This window comes from Saccopteryx bilineata, chromosome 7 (assembly GCF_036850765.1).
Source record: "Saccopteryx bilineata isolate mSacBil1 chromosome 7, mSacBil1_pri_phased_curated, whole genome shotgun sequence".
Lineage (NCBI taxonomy): Eukaryota > Metazoa > Chordata > Mammalia > Chiroptera > Emballonuridae > Saccopteryx > Saccopteryx bilineata.
The window spans coordinates 20001914-20021600 of NC_089496.1; the positions used below are offsets into that span (position 1 = coordinate 20001914).

The window sequence follows — 19687 nt, forward strand, 5'->3', positions numbered from 1 at the left end:
TTGATCAAGGGGTCACTCGCTCTGCTGTAGCTCCCCCCCATCAAGGCACATATGAGAAAGCAAGCAATGAACAACTAAGGAGCCACAAAAAAGAATTAATGCTTCTCATCTCTCTCCTTTCCTGTCTGTCCATCCCTATTTGTCCCTCTCTCTGTCTCTGTCAAAAAAGAAAATTCTAGCTCTCAATGTGATGATTATTGGAAGCAGAACCTTTGAGGAATGATTAGGTCATGAGGTTAGAGATCTCATGTACAGATTAATGCCCTCATCAAAGAGACCTCAAAGAGCTGTCTTTCTCATTTTTCCAGGTAAGGGCATAGCAAGAACTGTTCATAGAACTAGTATGAACATTTGTAACATATCTTCTGAAGTGGAGTTGCCTGGAAGTGGGCTTTCACTGACACGAAATCTCTTGGTGCCTTGATATTAAATTTACCAGCCTTAAGAACTTTCAGAAATTAATGTTGTTGAAGCAACCCAGTCTATGGTATTTTTGTAACAGCAGCTCAAATAGACTAAGACACTGTTTATCACAAGTGAAACTGGACTGTCTTAGAGTTAGAAGTCAGGGTATTGGTTATCTTTGAGGAGGAGGAGCTGTAAGGGAGCTTGATTGGATATTATGCAGCAATGATGATGATCTAAATCTTGATTTGGGTTCTGGCTAAAAAATATTTTTACTTTGTAGAAACTACTTGAGCTCTTATTATTTATTCCTTACTATGTATAAGTTATGTTTTAATAAAAGTTACACCTTTAAAAATGTACTCATTAAGAGCAACTTCCTGGGAGACCTGTTATGGGCCCGTTTATTCTCCATCAGCACCTAAATCAATAGAATTCATTTTTAATATTTTAACATGTAAGCTTTCAGAATTGAATATTAATTGAAATGGAAACTGCAACAAATTAACTTTAAGCAGCTGACATTTAATTCAAACACAATCAAATGGAAAATTTCCCTTGCTTTAAGATGCTATAGCCCTGGATGGTTGGCTCAGCAGTAGAGCATTAGCCTGGCATGTAGAAGTCCTGGGTTCAATTTCTTGTCAGGGCATACAGGAGAAGTAACAATCTGCTTCTTCACTCCTTCCCTTTCTCTCTCTCTCTCTCTCTCTCTCTTTCTCTCTCTCTCTCCCTCCCCTCTTCCCACAGCCATGGCTCAGTGGTTCAAGCAAGTTGGCCCTGGGTACTCCATGGCCTCACCTCAGGTGCTAAAATAGCTTGGTTGCCAAGCAATGGATCAGCAGCCCCAGATGGGTAAAGCATCAGCTCCAGAGGGGGGTTGCTTGGTGGATCCTAGTCAGGGTGCATGCAGGAGTCCATCTTTGTGCCTCCCCGCCACTTGCTTCATAAAAAAAAAAAAATTAAAATAAAATAAAAAGATTCTATTACAGTGATGTGTGCTACCTAATTATAGATACTAAATCACTTGTTTTTATTCATTCTATTTTTTAAAAGCATAATATTGTGGGTAGTATTAAGGAATCAAAAACTAATATACTATGTGAAAAATCACTTAGAAGTATTATTAGAGCCTATTCTCCAAAATTAGGCTAATCTAATTTAAGCTTGACCTTCTCAGCAATCCAAATAATAAGTGTTGCTAGTAATAGTGAATCATTTACCTTGTCTGGAACATAAGACATGTATAGGAGCACCATGAGGAACAGAACTGAAGCCAGATCACAAAAGAATTAAGCATTTGTATTTTGTTTATTAGGCACGTGACCCAGATGACATTATTTATTGAGCAAGCTTATCTAAAAGATATTGGAACATACAAAAGAACCCAGGATACCCCAAAGGAATAGTCTAATTTGATGTGCTCATCTACATAGAAAAGTCAGGACAAATACTATTAGAAAAAATCTACAAAACTAATTTTTTCTTTAAAAATATTTTTCTCTCTAAATAAATAATAATGTAGCATGTTTTCCACCTGCTTACATATTTTTAAGTTCCAAATACTGCATTTCTAAGTCTATCTGCAAGCTCAGCAAGAGCAAATTTCAGATGCAAATGAAAAAAAAGGAATGCTTTTAATTTTCAAATAGTGCCTTCCTTAATGGTAAAATGGCTGTGACAAGATTAGCCAGAATCATAGCTCCGGTTTTATGAAGAAAAATAAGAAGTCAATGACAGTTATTTTATTTATACAGCCATCTGCACATTTCTGTCTAAATCCTTCTGGCATTTGAATATGCAGCTTCCAAATTCAGGAACTTATTGGGAGACCAGAGTCATTCAGAAGCCAGCAGGAATGACAGGCACTGACAAATCTTTTTGTTGGGCCCTTAATTTCAATCTTTTATACAGTTAGCCTTTTTATGAGCTGCTGTCACTGTAGAATCAAATGCATTTCAACACACAGGCAAACAGATCCTTGGCTCTTCATCATGCAAAGGCTGGTCTAGTCTAAGGATAGTGGAATGGGAGATCAGAATAAGATCAGAACAGGATAATGGAATCATTAAGTTTGTGAGGAGAAGAACCCCTAGAAATGGCTTAGCTAAGCATTCACATATACAGAGATGCTCAGCAGTACTCTGGGCAAGCCAATGGGTGGCAGAACTCCAACTCTACACACATACACATGAGCATGCACGCACACGTACACCCGTATATACTTCAAAATAGTGCCCCTTGATCTGCTTTAAATAGAACTGAATTTTCCTCTGACAAATAACAATGAAAACTGTAGGCCTATCATGGCAGCTTATGTAATCCAGTGTTGGATTTATTTTATGGATAAAATAACAGTTTGAAAAATGGCTGACTACTTATCTTTTATCTCTTCTTCCCTTAGCCATCTCTTAGAGAAGAACAAATGGTCAATAATGTAATAGAGTATTTATAAGGTATTGAACATAAGAAATATTATCTTTACATTTCCAGTTTTTTCTCTTGTTACCGTATTTCCCCATGTATAAGACACACCTAAATTTTGAAAAAAAAATATATTACATAAAGTTATTGAACTAAAGTTTTATTCATCATAAAATTCATACAACTCCTTATCACTGTTAAAACTCCCATCCATTGGCTTGTTCTCATCTGTGTCTGATAATAAATCACTGTCTTCATATATTGCCTCATTCTCAGTTCCATTATGGCATCTGAAATGCCACACTTCTTGAATGACTTGACAATGATATCAATCTTGATATTATCCTAGAATCTTTTCACTCTGGTACAAACTGCTCCTATAGTTGGTTTCTTCACTCTTCCTGCTGGTGTCAAATTGTCTGCAGGAGATTTCATCCATTGGTTCCATTCATCTCTCATGGCAGCTTTGAAGGGTTTGTTAATGCTGACATCAAGTGGTTGGAGCCGGGATGTCAAGCCTGCAGGTATGATAGCAAGTTTTGTTTTTTGCGCTGCAGCAATCTCCTTTGTGTTTTTTGTTATGTGTGCCCTGAACTGATCAAGCACCAATAGGGCAAGTTTGCATAAGAGCCCACCTGGTCTCTTTCTCCAAACTTTCTCAAACCAGATTCATACCACCCTGATCCATCCAACTCTTGTCATGAACATGAACAATCACTCCTCAATGTCTTCTTTTGGCATTGTTTTGCATTCAAAAATCAGCATAGGAGGCAGCTTGGTTCCATTGGCACAACAAGCTAGAACAACTATATAATGGCTATTTTCATGTCCACTTGTCTTTACAGTTACAGTTTTTACCCACTTCATATCAACAGTTCTCAGTTCTGTTATTTGGGACATCAGAGTGAAGGGAGACTTTGTCCTTATTTGCAATCTGTCCCAACTCAAACTGGTGTGTCTTCCGACATTGAATGACAAAATGAGGAAATTCAAAGACCTTCTGCTCATAGCTTTCAGGCATCTTTTGGGCAAGTCTGGTGCATGTGCGCATACGTTGTCCATTGCTTTCCATTAATCTGAAGCACCAATTGTGTCCTCCTTTGAAATCAATCGCTTCTTTTTTCATCAGCTATTCTTCTTGCCTCATACTGAACTATCCTTGTGGACACAGGGATTCCAATTGCCTTTGCTCTTCAATGCATATCTTCAATTCCCTTCTAAATCAGGTCATTTTGCTGACTTGCCTCTCATGGCCTTCTTCTTCTGTGGCATTTTTAGTAGGGTTTCTTCTACCCGTAGCCAGTCTCGGATTGATTTCTCACTTGGTGGAAATCTTGGACCAAACTTATGTTCAGTAGCATGACTTCCATTCACTTTTGTAAAATGAATCACTTTTAACTTGAATTCAGCACTATAGAAAAATCTTTTCTGAGCCATTTCTTGGCAGAACGTGCAAAATGTAACCTACTGTAATATACCAGTGACAAGTGCAAAACAGTGCAAAGACAACAAGCACAAAAAAGTGGGAAATGCGAGTAAAAAAATCTACAACCACTGTATAAGATGCACCCAGTTTTTAGACCCCAAATTTTTCAAAAAAATGGTGCATCTTATACATGGAAAAATATGGTAAATTATTTTTGAGATTATGTTGTTTCATGGTGTCAATATTTATAAATAATACTTTTTTGATTCTTGTTCTTTCTGGTAGTTAAAGAATATTCCTAACTCTCTTCCTTTACTGAAACATATGATTGCATCATTGAGTTCTCTAGTTGTGTGACCTATTACCATGTTCAGAGGCTGAGGCTCAAGTTGCTCTAAAGAACTGTATTGGAGACAACACACAACTTATGTATTATGTTAGATGCTTATTTAATATCAATATTATAGTTAACATATTTTTCAGGTCTAAAATGTCCATGTTAGGGTCAACCAAACAGGATATGTGATATCTCAGAAAAAATCTGGGCAAAAATTTTGATTTATGAATCTGTTTTTGTTTTAGTGAGAGAGAGAGAGACAGAGAGAGGGGCAGATAATGACAGACAGACAGGAAGGGAGAGAGATGAGAAGCATCAATTCTTCCTTGCAACTCCTTAGTTGTTCATTGATTACTCTCTCACATGTGCTTTGACTGGGGGTCTCCAGCTGAGCAAGTGGCTCCTTGCTCAAGCCAGTGACCTTGAACTCAATTCAGTGATTTTGGGCTTCAAGCCAGCAACCATGAGGTCATGTCTATAATCCCACAATGGCGTGAGTCACCGTGCTGAAGCTGGTGAGACCATCCTCAAGCCATGGTCAAGACCTTGGGGTTTCAAACCTGGTCATTCTATATCCCAGGCTGATGTTCTATCCACTGTGCCACTGCCTGGTCAGGCACTTTATGAGTTTGATTAAAGTTAGTCCTTTAAAAGTCTTGTTACATTCAAATATATGGGAGGCATGTGGAATAATTCTATCATTAGGTTAGAATTTACTGTGCCCATTGATATGTTTAAGTGACCATTTAACTTTGTACTTCTGCATCTCAAAGTTCTCTATTGAAAAGAAAATGTGAAAACAAGTCAATATGAATATGCATATATTGTCCATTTAAATAGTGATAAAGTAATTTATAAATAAAAACTATAAAAACACCATTATACATATATAATATTTATTTTTAAAACTACCCCTGTCACAATATTGGAATATCTCAGAAACATTGTATATCCTACCACTAAAGTGCTAATTTCTATAAAAAATAGATGAACTTTTTAAAAGCTAGTTTACTTTGTTCCTCCTAAATGTAGTTAGTCTTTTAGTACATAAGGAGATTTCTCACTCTAAAGGACAGCATTTTTATTCTTATATAAAAGAAGTCTTTACTTGTTTGTCATAAAATATGTATAGTACCATTTTGTAAGAACTACCCTGTCAGGGACGGAAAAGCCAACAGGGTTTTTACAGTTTCGATTTTTGGGGGACAGAGGTGTGGGGAATTGGCTGTAAACTGACAGTGTGCCCAGCCCCCCACCTCACTTGCCTAATTAGGTTGCAAAAGGGCTGTTAAGCTGTGGTGCTAGATTGTTTACACTACCCCCCATGTTCCCCAGAAAGACTGGAGGCAAGTTTCTTCTATCCTCTGTTTTGTGTAAACTTAAGATGTTAAGTAGGGTGGGGGTTTTCTGCACTGGTAAAAATTCTTAGGTTGCCTTGGAAATGTGATCAAAGATTTCATTGATTTGCTAATGGCCTTGCTTTGCCCTATAAATAAAGCAAGATGCAGTTTTGGGGTGTTCGCTGTTTTTTCTATCAGCTTTACAGGGCCCTCCTGGACTCATTCTTTTATTTCTTTAAGCCTATTTCTTAATTTTGCACTGTTCTCACTCAGGACCTAGAATTACTAGCTGTGCTGGTTTGTGGCACTACCCCTAAAATTAGGGGCAAAAAATAAAAATAAAACAATAAATAAAGCTATTTCTGTCATATATCCAAGTGCATGAAACCAAACACCAAAACATGAACACATTCAGGTTTCTTTTTCCTTCTATTAGTATTTCTTTTAAAGGTTATATCATCTACCCCAACTCCTTTTTTGTGCATAAGGAGAGCAAACCACTTTGTTCATATCTGAAAACTAGTTTCTTTTAAGCACTATGTCAGCCATCTAATTTTGAAATAAATAACTTCCCCCCATAGTAATCTTTGTTTTTTTAATTAAAAAGAATGTTTAGAGAAAAAAAACAATATATTTTTTCACCTACATGATCCTTGAGTGATAGGGCTTAATAATTCTATTGCATTTATAAATACATCCTTTGGCAACTGAGAAAACCACTTCTCATCTGCTCACTTGAAAATGATAAGGTCCCTTTGCAATATGATCTCCAAGGAAACAATCATTCCAAGGACCTCCATGACAAACCCATTCCAAGGACCTCCATGACAAACCAACTTCACCAGCCCTGCCTTTCTAATCTGAATCTCTCTCTCAAAATCTGATAGACTCTCTCAATCTTGATAACTGTCTTTGAATGTAATTTCAAAGCTCCTCTCATTATTTTATTTGCAAAAGTGCAAATATCAGAGCCCTTTGATCTTTGGAAGATTTGCTTAATCCTTAACTCTAGATTTGGGGTGTTGCCCTGTGGGGCTCTACGTTTGAAGTGCAAAGGAACATCTCTTCCAATCACTGCCTTCACCACTGCTGGCAGGGAATTAATTTTAGCTCTTTGTGGTTGGATGGATCCTCTCAGTTTCCAAATCTTTTCCTTTTGTTTCCTGACATAAAGCTCATTTAATTGAAAGGGAATATTTTCCACCTTGCAAATTTTGATCCATCATATTTTTTCTCACTGGTGGATTGCACATGTGAAATTATAGCAGTAAAAACAGTACTAGTCATTTACCTTGACTGAGTAGAAACTAAGAAAGTTCCAAATAAATGAACAACAAATAAAAACTAAGTAGAAAACAGGCTAAATAAGTAGGTGTCACACATGAAACTGAGATTGTATAATCAGATGTCTTTTATTTGGGCACAAATAATTACAGTCAAGATATTTAGAAGATTCTAATATATTATTAAATCTTAGGAATAGGTGACAGGTGACATTTAGTGTAATGTCTTCTTGTGCTGTGGGCTTTGTCTACAGTGGCAAAGGATTATAGAAGTGAGTGAGTATTCATCTATTCTCTCCATGAATAAATCATTGTGGAAACCAGAAAGCCTGAAAAAATTCAGCCTTCTCTCCTGTAAACTCTTTTCTCACTTTTATAGTTTTTGTCAGAAATATTCTATTACCAACTAGTGTTTCTCCTTAAACACAACATTTCTGTATTTAATAACCCTATTCCAAAAACACAAAACTGAAAGGCCCTGTCTTAGAGTTCAAAAGTTGTCTATTTAATCAAGCCATTCTTTTAAAAATAAGAAAACAGAATAAGAGCAGCACATACATCTGGCTGGTAGTACAGCTAGGTACAGACCCGAGGTCTCCCTGGCCTCCTACTTCCAAACAAGACTCGCGTACCAGTTGCTGCATTTTCTTCATGCAAATGACATTTCTAAGCGATACATCCAATTTAGGTAGGATAAATATTCACCAAACACAGTATTAACAACAACAAAAACACACACACACACACACAAAAACAAGTTAAATAGAACCAGTTTTTAAGAATAACATAAATAGCCCTGCATAGATGGTTCAGTGGATAAAGTGTCAACCAAGTACACCAAAGGTGGGTTTGACCCTAGTCAGGGAACACAGGAGAAGCAGCCAATCAGTGCACAACTCACTGGAACAATTAAGTGAAACAATGAGTTGATGTTTCCCTATCTCCCTTCCCAAACCCCTTTTCTCTCTCCATTTCTCTTTCTCTCAAATTAATGGAAAAAATTAAAAATAAAATTCTTAGAAAAAAAGAATAATATAAATAAAATTTACATAAAATATGTGAAATTTTCATTTTAAGTACCAAATTATCATATGTATTTTACAAAAATAAGGTTTGGATATTTTAATATAAATATCAATCTTTTAATTTCCAATATTTATTATGAATCTATAAATATGCAAGTGAGCAGTTAATTTAAGTATGTAATTTATTGTGATTAGCAGTGATGTTCAGAAGCAACTGGGAAGTGGCCATAAAGCAAAAGAAATTACCTTTTATAACACAAAATTATCACCTGAATACCATTAATGCTTCATAAACACTGATAAAGTGCAAAAATCAGCCCACCAAATTATTAAATTTGCTTTCAACTAAATGCTGAATAATTCATTGGTTGTTATGGTTATGCCTACAGGGTATGAATGAACTATCTAATCAACAGAACGACTTATCACTTCAGTAATTTGCTAAACCCTCTGTTATGAATCATGCAATCTCTATTTTTAAAAAATCATTTGGTTAACATCCAATAGTATTTGCATCATTAACTTAAACCTTCTCCACTACCTCAATAAAAGAAATTTCTCCCTTACTCATGAAAAGATAAGTGTGTGATTAAAACTTTATCTGGCAACAAAACCAGCCTTGACCTTTATGCAAAATTATGAAATTATTTTTAATTTTTATAATTGGATAAAGAGGAAATAGCTAAATACTGAAAGAAATATTGATGTTGTTATATGCAGTACAATAAAAAATTCTAATTGGGATAAATTAAATTAGAAGATTAAACATTAATATTTTAACACCACATATATATAGTGTGTATAGTTTGATTAGTTATGACATATGTATACACCCATAAAATCATCAGTACAATCAAGATATAATAGTTTCACATATTTATCACCACCACACATTTCCTAGTGCCCATTCCTAGTTCCTTCCTTCAGCCCCTTCCACGCTCCACCTCTCCCCCAGCTCAGAGTACCACTGGAGACAACCCAGATGCCCATCAACAGGGAAATAGATAATTGTGACATAGCCATACAACAGAACAGCACCCAACCTTCATGAATGAACAAGTGAGCCCCGGCCATTAGAGCTCGGTTGGTTGGTCAGAGCATTGTCTTGAAGCACAGAGGTTGCCGGTTTGGTCCCTGGTCAGGTCATGTACAGAAATGGTTCAATGTTTCTCTTTTGTTCTCCTTCCCTTCCCCTCACCCCTCCCCTTTCCTCCCCTCCCCTTTCCTCTCACTGAAATCAATAGATTAAAAAAATGTTTTTTTTAAATGAGCAAGTGTGGATTAAACAAAATTATTATGCTGAGTGAAAAGTCAGAAAGATGAGTACACACTGTGATTCCATTTATATAAAATCTTAAGAAACACAAACTATTGTATAGTGACAAAAATTAAAACAAAATCCATTAGGTTTTTTGGTAAGGTACATAAGCTGTTTATTTAAGAATTCAGCTTCATATCCTTCAGTTCCTAAGCTCCCAAACAGAACAATATGAAACAGAACAGAAAGCCCTCAGGGCCCGGTTATAGCCATTTAAAAATTTCTTTAGAACTAACACAGGTCCCACACACATACACACAATATACAGATATATTACAAAAGGAGGATAAAAAGCAGATACAAAGTACGGTAGGTAAAAGTTTTAACCACACCACCAACTTTCTATAAATTTGTTAATGACTCTTTTTGTGTTCTGCAAATTTGTCTTCTAATGAAGACAATCGTATTTTTCATGTGAGCCTTCTCATACTATCTCCTTTTTGTAACTTACGCATGAAGATAAAAGTGGGAGAAATGTTTTTGAAATTTTACTTATAAGGAAACAAATTTTAGGCCTTAATTTATTACCTTTGTTATTTGATTACTCATTGAAATTCACATTTAGCTCTTAAGAACACATAGGTTCTTGATGTTTTCCCTCTTCTTATTATAATAGACAATTCATGCATAGGTTGGTAAAGTTAAATTTAATTTAGTTAGATGGAGACACAAGAAAGTGGAAATTCTGCTACATTTTAATTTTCAATGTTGAGGAAATATGACCTCATTTCTTTCTGAATAAATTGTTCTTCAATTGATTAGCAAATTGAAAGCTTAGATGTTACTAACCCTCTTTTAAAATAATGATATCTTACTGATGTGTTTTCGCATACAGAACTCGTCATTAAAGATTGAGAAATAGAACACTGACCTTAGACTAGCCAAGTTTTCACGAAATATTAACTAATGGAAAACAGGAGAGCCGAGAAACATCAACAGATAACTAAACCTTTACACATTCATGTTTAATTATAACACTAGCTTGATCAACTAATGAGTTGATTTAAGAAACATAGGATAAATGAGAATATTTTATGAGAATGCTACCATATATAACCATATACCCACATAAGTCATTTGAAAACTTTTACTTGTTAAATAGGCAAAATAATTAGGGTAGGTCTAGATGACCCTTTTAGTTAGAGCCCATAAAAGCTATATTTTTGCCATTTTGTTATTAATAATAAAATTCATAACACTCAAAGTCATTTCGAACCTCCTTCCAAGTTTGCACTCTGAGTAATTATTTCTGTACAATAATAATAGAATTTGTAAAAATACATTTCTTTTAATGAAAACTAGATAGAATCAGTTAAATCATAATGCACTTAGTGAAAAAATACTGTAAATTAATACATGATTTATATTAAATGAGAAATAAAGTGACCTTAAGGTTATTTGTCATGACACCTAGGGAATATTTTTACATAAAAATAATAAAAGTTAATGTATGCCATTGTAGAATGAGTAAACATTGCTTGTTGTCAATCTCTGAGGTAGATTGCTCTGTGATATAAATTGATAAACTTTCAAATCACAATTTTTATAGAGTAGTAACAATTTAACAGAAAATTGCTAAAACTTTTTTCAATAAGAAAAAAGTTACTTGGCCCTGGCCGGCTGGCTCAGTGGTAGAGCGTTAGCCTGGCGTGCAGAGGTCCCGGGTTCGATTCCCAGCCAGGGCACACAGAAGAAGCGCCCATCTGCTTCTCCACCCCTCCCCCTCTCCTTCCTCTCTGTCTCTCTCTTTCCCTCCTGCAGCCGAGGCTCCACTGGAGCAAAGATGGCCCGGGCGCTGGGGATGGCTCCTTGGCCTCTGCCCCAGGCGCTAGAGTGGCTCTGGTCGCAACAGAGCGACACCCCGGAGGGGCAGAGCATCGCCCCCTGGTGGGCAGAGCCTCGCACCTGGTGGGCGTGCCGGGTGGATCCCGGTGGGGTGCATGCGGGAGTCTGTCTGACTGTCTCTCCCCGTTTCCAGCTTCAGAAAAATACAAAAAAAAAAAAAAAAAAAAAAAAGTTACTTAAAAAAATTAGTCCAAAGGCAGAAGTCCAAAAGAAACAGTAGCGAAAGGCCAGATGAGGAATGCAGCCCTGCTCACCATCTGCAGCAGAGAGCAGAGCTGTTTACAGAAAAGAAAATCTATGTTTAATGCAAAGAACATTATTTCTAACAAGTAACTTATCTGAAATATTGGTGCTTTGGAGAATTTGGAAATAAGAGTCAGCAAATACAGATAGAGGCATGATTAAGTTCTGACTGGGGCTTTCGCTTTTTTCTGCATTGAATTTTTTCCCTTTTGTTTGCAACACAAAGACAGGTCCCAAAAGAAGAAAAATTTGTCTCCCACAATGTCCATCACTCCGTCTGGTACAGCTAACTGCATCTCTTCCCTGTGGGAGGAAATCCGTTTTGGTTGGACACTGCGGGCCCATTATTTACTAACCGGGTTCGGGTCTCAGCTCTGGGCAGCTTCACTCCCCCTTCCCTGTAGGAGCCAGCCTTTTTTTGTGTGCAGTCTTTTCATGACTCTCCTTCAGATCTTCATTCCCAACTCACACACTTCTACTCTAACTCTGTCTTTAACAGACACAGTGTGTCAGGACGTCACACTCAAATCTAATGCATGTTTGTTTTGGGTTGTTTTTTTTTTGTATCTACTATTAACCTCTGTACACATGGAATCAATCAAAACAAAGAAAATATAAACTAAGTGACAAAATAAATAGCAGTATTAGCTTGGTACTATGCCAAGTGTTTTCCTTTTAATTTGTTTCCATAATTAGGACAATGGGTCTATGAGTTACTTGTATCATACTATCCTATTACACAGATGAAGACGCAGATACTGATATAATAGCTGACTGCCCAACACTCATGAATAGAGCTTCAATTTAAATCCAGGCTTTCTAGCCTTGGCTGGATAGCTTGGTTGGTTGGGGCATCAGCCCGAGCAGAGAGGTTGCTGGTTCGATCCCTTGTCAGAGCAGGTTTCTGCTCTCTCCCTTCCTGTCTCTAAACAATCAATAAAATAAACATTTTAAACTCAGGCTATTGTGTCTGTTCCAGAGCTATACAGGAGTCCTTGGGTTACAACAGTCTTGACATACGACGTTTTGAGTTTATACACTCACACTCATAAATTTTTTTTTTTTTTTTTTTGGTATTTTTCTGAAGTTGGAAGCGGAGAGGCAGACAGACTCCAGCATGCGCCCAATGGGGACCCACCGGGCACGCCCACCAGGGAGCGATGCTCTGCCCCTCCTGGGCATCGCTCTGCTGCAACCAGAGCCATTTTAGTGCCTGGGGCAGAGGCCAAGGAGCCATCCCCAGTGCCCGGGCCAACTTTGCTCCAATGGAGCCTTGGCTGCGGGAGGGGAAGAGAGAGACAGAGAGGAAGGAGAGGGGTAGGGGTGGAGAAGCAGATGGGTGCTTCTCCTGTGTGCCCTGGCTGGGAATCGAACCTGGGACTCCTGCACACCAGGCCGACACTCCGTCACATAAAATCTTTAAAAAAATGAGATATGTTTCAGTTTATGCCATTAGCGTCATACTTTTTGTACACTCGTTTTTTCTTTGTCATTTTTTCTGTTACTACAGTGCAGTGTACAGTACAGTATATCTATGTCCTTTTCCTTTTTCTGTGACCTAGTTCTGTTTTTGGGTTCTGGATTATGATTTTACAACTGTGTTAGCATAGGTAAGTGAGGGTATGTTTCAACTTACACCAAAAGTTGGGTTATGTCACTGTGGTAGGAATGGAACTGTGTCATACCCCAAGGACCCCTGCAGTCATAAATATAAATTCTATTTTTTTATATAATCTGCTGTGTGTGCCTGAAACAACTGTGTGAGGTGTTTTTTATGTTTGAACTTATTTCATCATTACAATCATCCAATAAAGGCAATATGATCATTCTCCTTTTACAGAAATTAAGTGATGCATTGAAGGCTGTGTAGTTTGCAAGTGGTTGAACTGGAATTAAATACTTACCTTTTTTTTTTTTTAGTGAGAGTAAGAGGGAGAGGTAGACAAACAAACAGGAAGGGAAAGAAATGAGAAGCATCAACTCATGGCTTTAGCACCTTAGTTATTCATTGGTTGCTTTTCACATATGTGCCTTGACTGGAGGGGGGTGGGGCTCCAGCCTGGCCAGTGACCCCTTGCTTAAGGCAGTGACCTCGGGCTCAGGCCAGCGAATTCGGGCTCAGGCCAGCAACCTTGGGCTCAAGCCAGCGACCTTGGGCTTCAAGCCAGTGACATTTGGGCTCAAGCCAGTGACCATGGGGCCATGTCTATAATCCCATGCTCAAGCTGGCAACCCTGCACTGAAGCTGGTGACGTTGAGGTTCTGAACCTTGCTCCTCAGCATCCTAGGTCGATGCTCTATTCACTGTACCACCACCTGGTCAGGCAAATGCTCTTACTCTTTATTATATGAAAAATACTGCCTTGTTTTCCTTATGTTCTATCCCCATTAGCTAACTACACATTCTTTTAATACAGGGATAATAGTTTCTAAATCATATACAACTCCAATAGCACCTAACACAGCAATTGCAGCGCAGTAAAAACATAAATATTTATTGCCTTTCCTATTTTTTAAAATCTCTAGCTGGGATGTTGAATTTGCTACAAAACATATAGACTCCTGAAAAACATCTCATGACAAACGATTTCCCATTGAGGAGCACTGGTTCGATTTTGGTCAGTCTCAGAGAATGTCAAGGTCAAAATGATTCATGTAAAATGTAAATATTCTTATACTTTCAAGTTCCCACAAATAAATTTCAAACCATAGACTATCATGAAAGAAATATATCGCTCATCCTGTCACAGTCTATAACTTTTTAGCAAAAAGTTATAAAAAGTTATCAAGGACTGAGGAAAATACTTATCATTTATTCTTTCTCTCCCCTCCAACATGGTATTTCAAAATTATTCTTTTTAGTGCCACAAGCCAAATTTTCCTTCTCTTTATTAGCCTCTATTCCACTCCTGCACGTGAGAAATATGAATTTTTCTATTGAGCTCAATTATCTCTTTTCTCTTTCTGTTTCCATATCTGTGTCCATGCTCCCCATCTAAGTTTCACTTGCCCCTTTTTTCTGTCCTTCGGGATCCTGCTCTAGGCAGACATCCAACGGGAAGCTGTTGTGATAATTTGGGTGTGCCGTAAATGAAAGGGAGGCTTTTCTCTGAGCTTTCCCTACTATTCCTAGGCAATGACTAGTGTTATTTATTGAGAAGTTTAAGGCCATCATTTCTTATCAGTGACAGTTCCCTTTACATTTTATACTATACAGGAGATTGTTTTTCTACTAAATGGGGTCAAAATACCCCTTGCCATCACTGCAGCTTAGATAGAATAGAGATTTGCTGATAAGCGGTCACTAACGAGGATCCAGAGTCCAGCCAGCACCGTAACAGAATGTGGAAGCAGACAGGGTTCCCATGGCAGACTGGACAGAGGCAAAAATTCCACACGAATCAATTTTAAAAATTATTTAATTGTGCTTTTGCCATTCAAGGAGAACTCAGACTTTGTGTAAAGACATGACACAAGAGGCAGAAAGTCCAAGAGAGATGTTTTGGGAATGAAATCACGCAGACTATGCAGAGGAGCAACATCATCAGGGTCATTGTTCCTACCTTAGCTACTTCTCAGAAATAACATGGGGGATAGGAGTCACATCCTCTCTAGTCCATACGGCTCCTTGTATATAAAGTATAATCTGTTTATTCTCATTACTACATGTAGGGTTATTCATTCTCGGCAATACTTTATGTCACCCTCTTAAACTCAAGAATTAAAGAGCCCTTCAAGTGTCATTCATTTTTTTTTATATGTAAGAGCCAAATCTAAGACTGCCAGTTTAGACTCATAAAATTCTATCTTAATGGGTTTATTCTGCTTAGGGTTCTGCTTAAGTGCATTACAGAGCAGCATGGCTGCTTCCCCTCTCTGAATACGCATCACCATAGGATTAGCTATCCCTTTCTGTTGTCATTTTCAATTTGAGAATTAACATTATTCATGCAGGTGGTCGGAGCATCTCTTGAGAACAGGAATTGTTACATTATCGTGCACAGTATAGTAACAAGAACTAATTCAAACTTTCAGAACACAACTTAATCTCTACCCTACACCACATGTCTTCAAGGGCAGCAAAAGAAAGGTGTTTTTTTTTAAGGTCTCAAGTATGAATTCTTTCATCTTTTACTTTTTTTTAATCTCAGATACCCCCCCTCCCCATATCAGAAAAGAAGGTAGCTTGCTCCTTTCTTAACCTAGTTTTTAGTACTGGCTAAATTCAGTGCTCAATCCACTAAAACTAGCTATCACTAAATCTATGGACTTGTAAAGCTGTAATGCTTTCTTTTTAAAGCTTAGGGGAATAAAGGGAAGAAGAGGTCCTCTATTAACAATAATTCTGTCGCCTGTCAGAGATGGTTTAAAACTGAAATTTTTTATTTCTGGGATTCTGAGAGTATGAACATATTTTTCAATTATATTGTTAAAGAGATGTTGATTGTGTGGTGTAAGAAAGAGAATATATCTATATCACCTCAAAGTCTCTGGAGATTCACATATGCATCTTGAGTTTCAGAGACATAGAATTCTAGACCTTTTCCAAGTGAGGAAATAGATCTCATAGAATTAACTCAAAGTTTGGAGTCAAGAATTTGACTTCTTTTCCCAGATTTGCTGCTCAGCAACCTATATCAACCTGGGTAAACCAAAGAACTGTATTAATATTTTTCAATCTGGCAAAGGGTTTCTGAGGTCCCTTCCGATTACATACCTCTATGGTGATTCTAATTTTTCTATTCCACTTTGTTTACAATTGACCCACAACATCTGTTGTGATAGCTGACTCTCTTTTCAGATTGCTCTACACACACACACACACACACACACACACACACACACAATCAAACACACGCAATAGATTAGAGCACAACTATATGGCTTGACTTGGTGCTAGTGTTAATGATATATATGCACAGGTTCTTCAACTACTTAGCTGCTGTGAAAATCTGTTTCAACTATAAGCCGTTGCCCACAATCTGGGTACACGTCACTGTTGCTACTGTGATTATGACACATTTACTTTGGCCCCAGTTTCCAGTTACTCAGGCTTTCTGACTTCAACTGACAAGGATTTTTAATTTGTTTTTAAAATTCAAGGGTTTACCCATAAAACTGGTCTACAAACTTCCTTTTTAATGATTTGTGAAGATACAGAAGTTTTGCAAAGTTCTATGAGAATAATAATTAATAGGCAAAATACAGCTCAAAGTTAATATTTCAAGATCTGAAACAGAGTTTTTGTATAGTATATATATTTTTTCACAACTGCTGGTTTTCTCTGAATATGAAATTAAATTACATGTTAGGATTTCAACAAATAGAAGCTTGGAGCAGCCATCTTGAAATAATGAAGTGCTTTTGTGGGCACAATCACTATTTAAACATCTCTGCTTATAGAAGAAGTAAACCAAATGTAGCAGACTTTTTTTTTTTTTTTTTTTGTGAGAGGATGAAGGCACAGAGACAGACTTCTGCATACGCCCCAATCAGGATCCTCCCAGCAAGCCCACTAGGGGGCGATGCTCTGCCTATCATTGCTCAGCAACCAAACCATTTCTTGTTAGTGTCTGAGGTAGAGGCCACAGAGCCATCCTCTGCACTGGAGGCCAAATTACTGGAGCCAATCAAGCCATGGCAGTGGGAGGAGAAGAGAGAAGCAGATGGTCGCTTTTCCTGTGTGTCCTGACCCAGAATTGAACCCAGAACATCCACAGGCCAGGCTGATGCTCTACCACTGATCCAACCCACCAGGGCCTGTAGCAGACTTTGGATCAGACATGATAGCAGACATTCAGGAGAAGAGAGCAAATTCTCTTAAATAGATAAATTCTGGCATTTATCTACTTTGCTTGTCCTTTTTTGAAAAGCAAAGGCATTGGATTTATGCTATATTAGTATATCACGTCAGGAGTCTCCAGGCCTATTTTAGCCCATACAGAATATAAGTATGGTTCTTTAAAACTCTACAGATTAATACCAGAACAATTTGAAAAGGCTTAAGAATGGGAGCTTTCTGGACAATCACGTGGATCTGTGAAGGTACAATATGTACAGTCAGTTTCCATGCAGAGGTGAAGCATTGTTTGGGTCAGCATCTCTTCATGTCCATTTTTTCCTGAGATTGCTACTACAAATGGTGAATTAAAAAGAAAAAAGTAAAAGTAAAAGGTTTATAATAAAGCAGATGTCACTAACAACTTTCTAAAAAACTTAGTTACCTGACATTTTTCATTGATTTTTCTTATATTAGAAAATGAAATGACAGATACTATTAATTGAATTTTTACAATAAATAATTATAGCAGGAGTAATAGCTAAGTGAAAGTACTTCCTGTCTAATGCATAATAGATGTATTCATTTAAAGGTATTCGATTTACATAAATGCAACATGGCTATATTCATTACGGCTATGCATATCTGTGGGGTGAATTGATGAGGTGGTAATTACTGTCTTTATAAATGGGACGAAATTATCAGTCTTGAGGAAGAACTGTTTTTTAATCATATTTACCCACACAATAGACACATTTCAAAATCTTTTTTTTCAAATACAGAAATGTGCCCTTTAATTTCCAGCGGGTCTAGTGGTTGTAAATACAGTCTGTCAGTAGTCCTGCATTTCTTTTTTTTTTTTTTTTTTTTTTTGTATTTTTCTGAAGCTGGAAACGGGGAGAGACAGTCAGACAGACTCCCACATGCGCCCAACCAGGATCCACCCAGCACACCCACCAGGGGCGACGCTCTGCCCACCAGGGGGTGATGCTCTGCCCCTCCGGGGCATCGCTCTGCTGCGACCAGAGCCACTCCAGCGCCTGGGGCAGAGGCCAAGGAGCCATCCCCAGAGCCCGGGCCATCTCTGCTCCAATGGAGCCTTGGCTGCGGGAGGGGAAGAGAGAGACAGAGAGGAAGGGGGGTTGGAGAAGCAAATGGGCGCTTCTCCTATGTGCCCTGGCCAGGAATTGAACCCGGGTCCCCGCACACTAGGCCGACACTCTACCGCTGAGCCAACCGGCCAGGGCTGCATTTCTTGACTGTTGCTATTTGCCTCATGGGAAGTGACAGAGGGGAACTAAGAGTCACAAGGTCTTTCCATACATCTGCCATTTGGCACACTCGAGCTCAGCTGTATGAATTACATAACTTGGGTTAGTTGAGTCTCATACCATAATTGTTTATTTTTTATTTCAATGACAATAGCCCTATTAAAATGTGATTTTTTGACACACTTTTTTCTAAATAATAGACTATTTTTAAAAGCACTTTTGGGTTTATAGAAACATTGGACAGGAAAAACACAGTGCCCATATATTCTACCCAAATCTTGTATAGAGCACCCCTTATTATTAACATTTTGAAAGACTGTGATGGCTTTGTGTGTCACCCATGGACCGATAGTGATACATTATCATTAGCTATAGTTTGTAGTTTACCTGAACATTCATACTTTGAGTTGTACAGTTGTGTGGGTTTTGATACTAGCATACATATTTGAGGCTTTCCAATTCTCTCCTCTTTAACAAAATAAATAATCAGGCAAGAAGTCAGAGAGATTTCAAGTACTGTACCATATTTACCATATTTTTTGCTCCATAAGATGCACCTGACCGTAAGATGCACCTAAGGTTTTAAGGAGAAAAATAAGAAAAAAAATATTCTGAACCAAATGGTGTGTTAAAATATTTAACAAAATATACCACAATAATATTTCAACAATGTAATATCAACAGCAATATTAACAATCATTAGCACTGTTATTAACAAATGAGAAGACACTTTAATGTTCAAAGACTCTTCTAGTTGTCTGGGAACCAGCAGCAGCTTAAAAAAATGAACATTCGCTCCATAAGATGCACAGGCATTTCCCCCTCTACTTTTGGGGGAGAAAAAAGTGCATCTTATGAAGTGAAAAATATGGTATATACATTCCTTCACTGATAGTACTTATTCATTCGTGCATTCACTGATAGTACTTATTCATTCGTGCATTCATTAATGGGTGTTTGCTGGGCATAAACTTCAGGCGGAAGACTACAC

General features: G+C 37.6%; 1 protein-coding gene across 1 annotated transcript in view; it reads left to right on the top strand.

Annotated features, from left to right (window-relative positions):
* Positions 1-19687, top strand: part of ZNF804B (zinc finger protein 804B) — a 576747-nt gene that overhangs the window by 426683 nt on the left and 130377 nt on the right. The window lies entirely within an intron of this gene.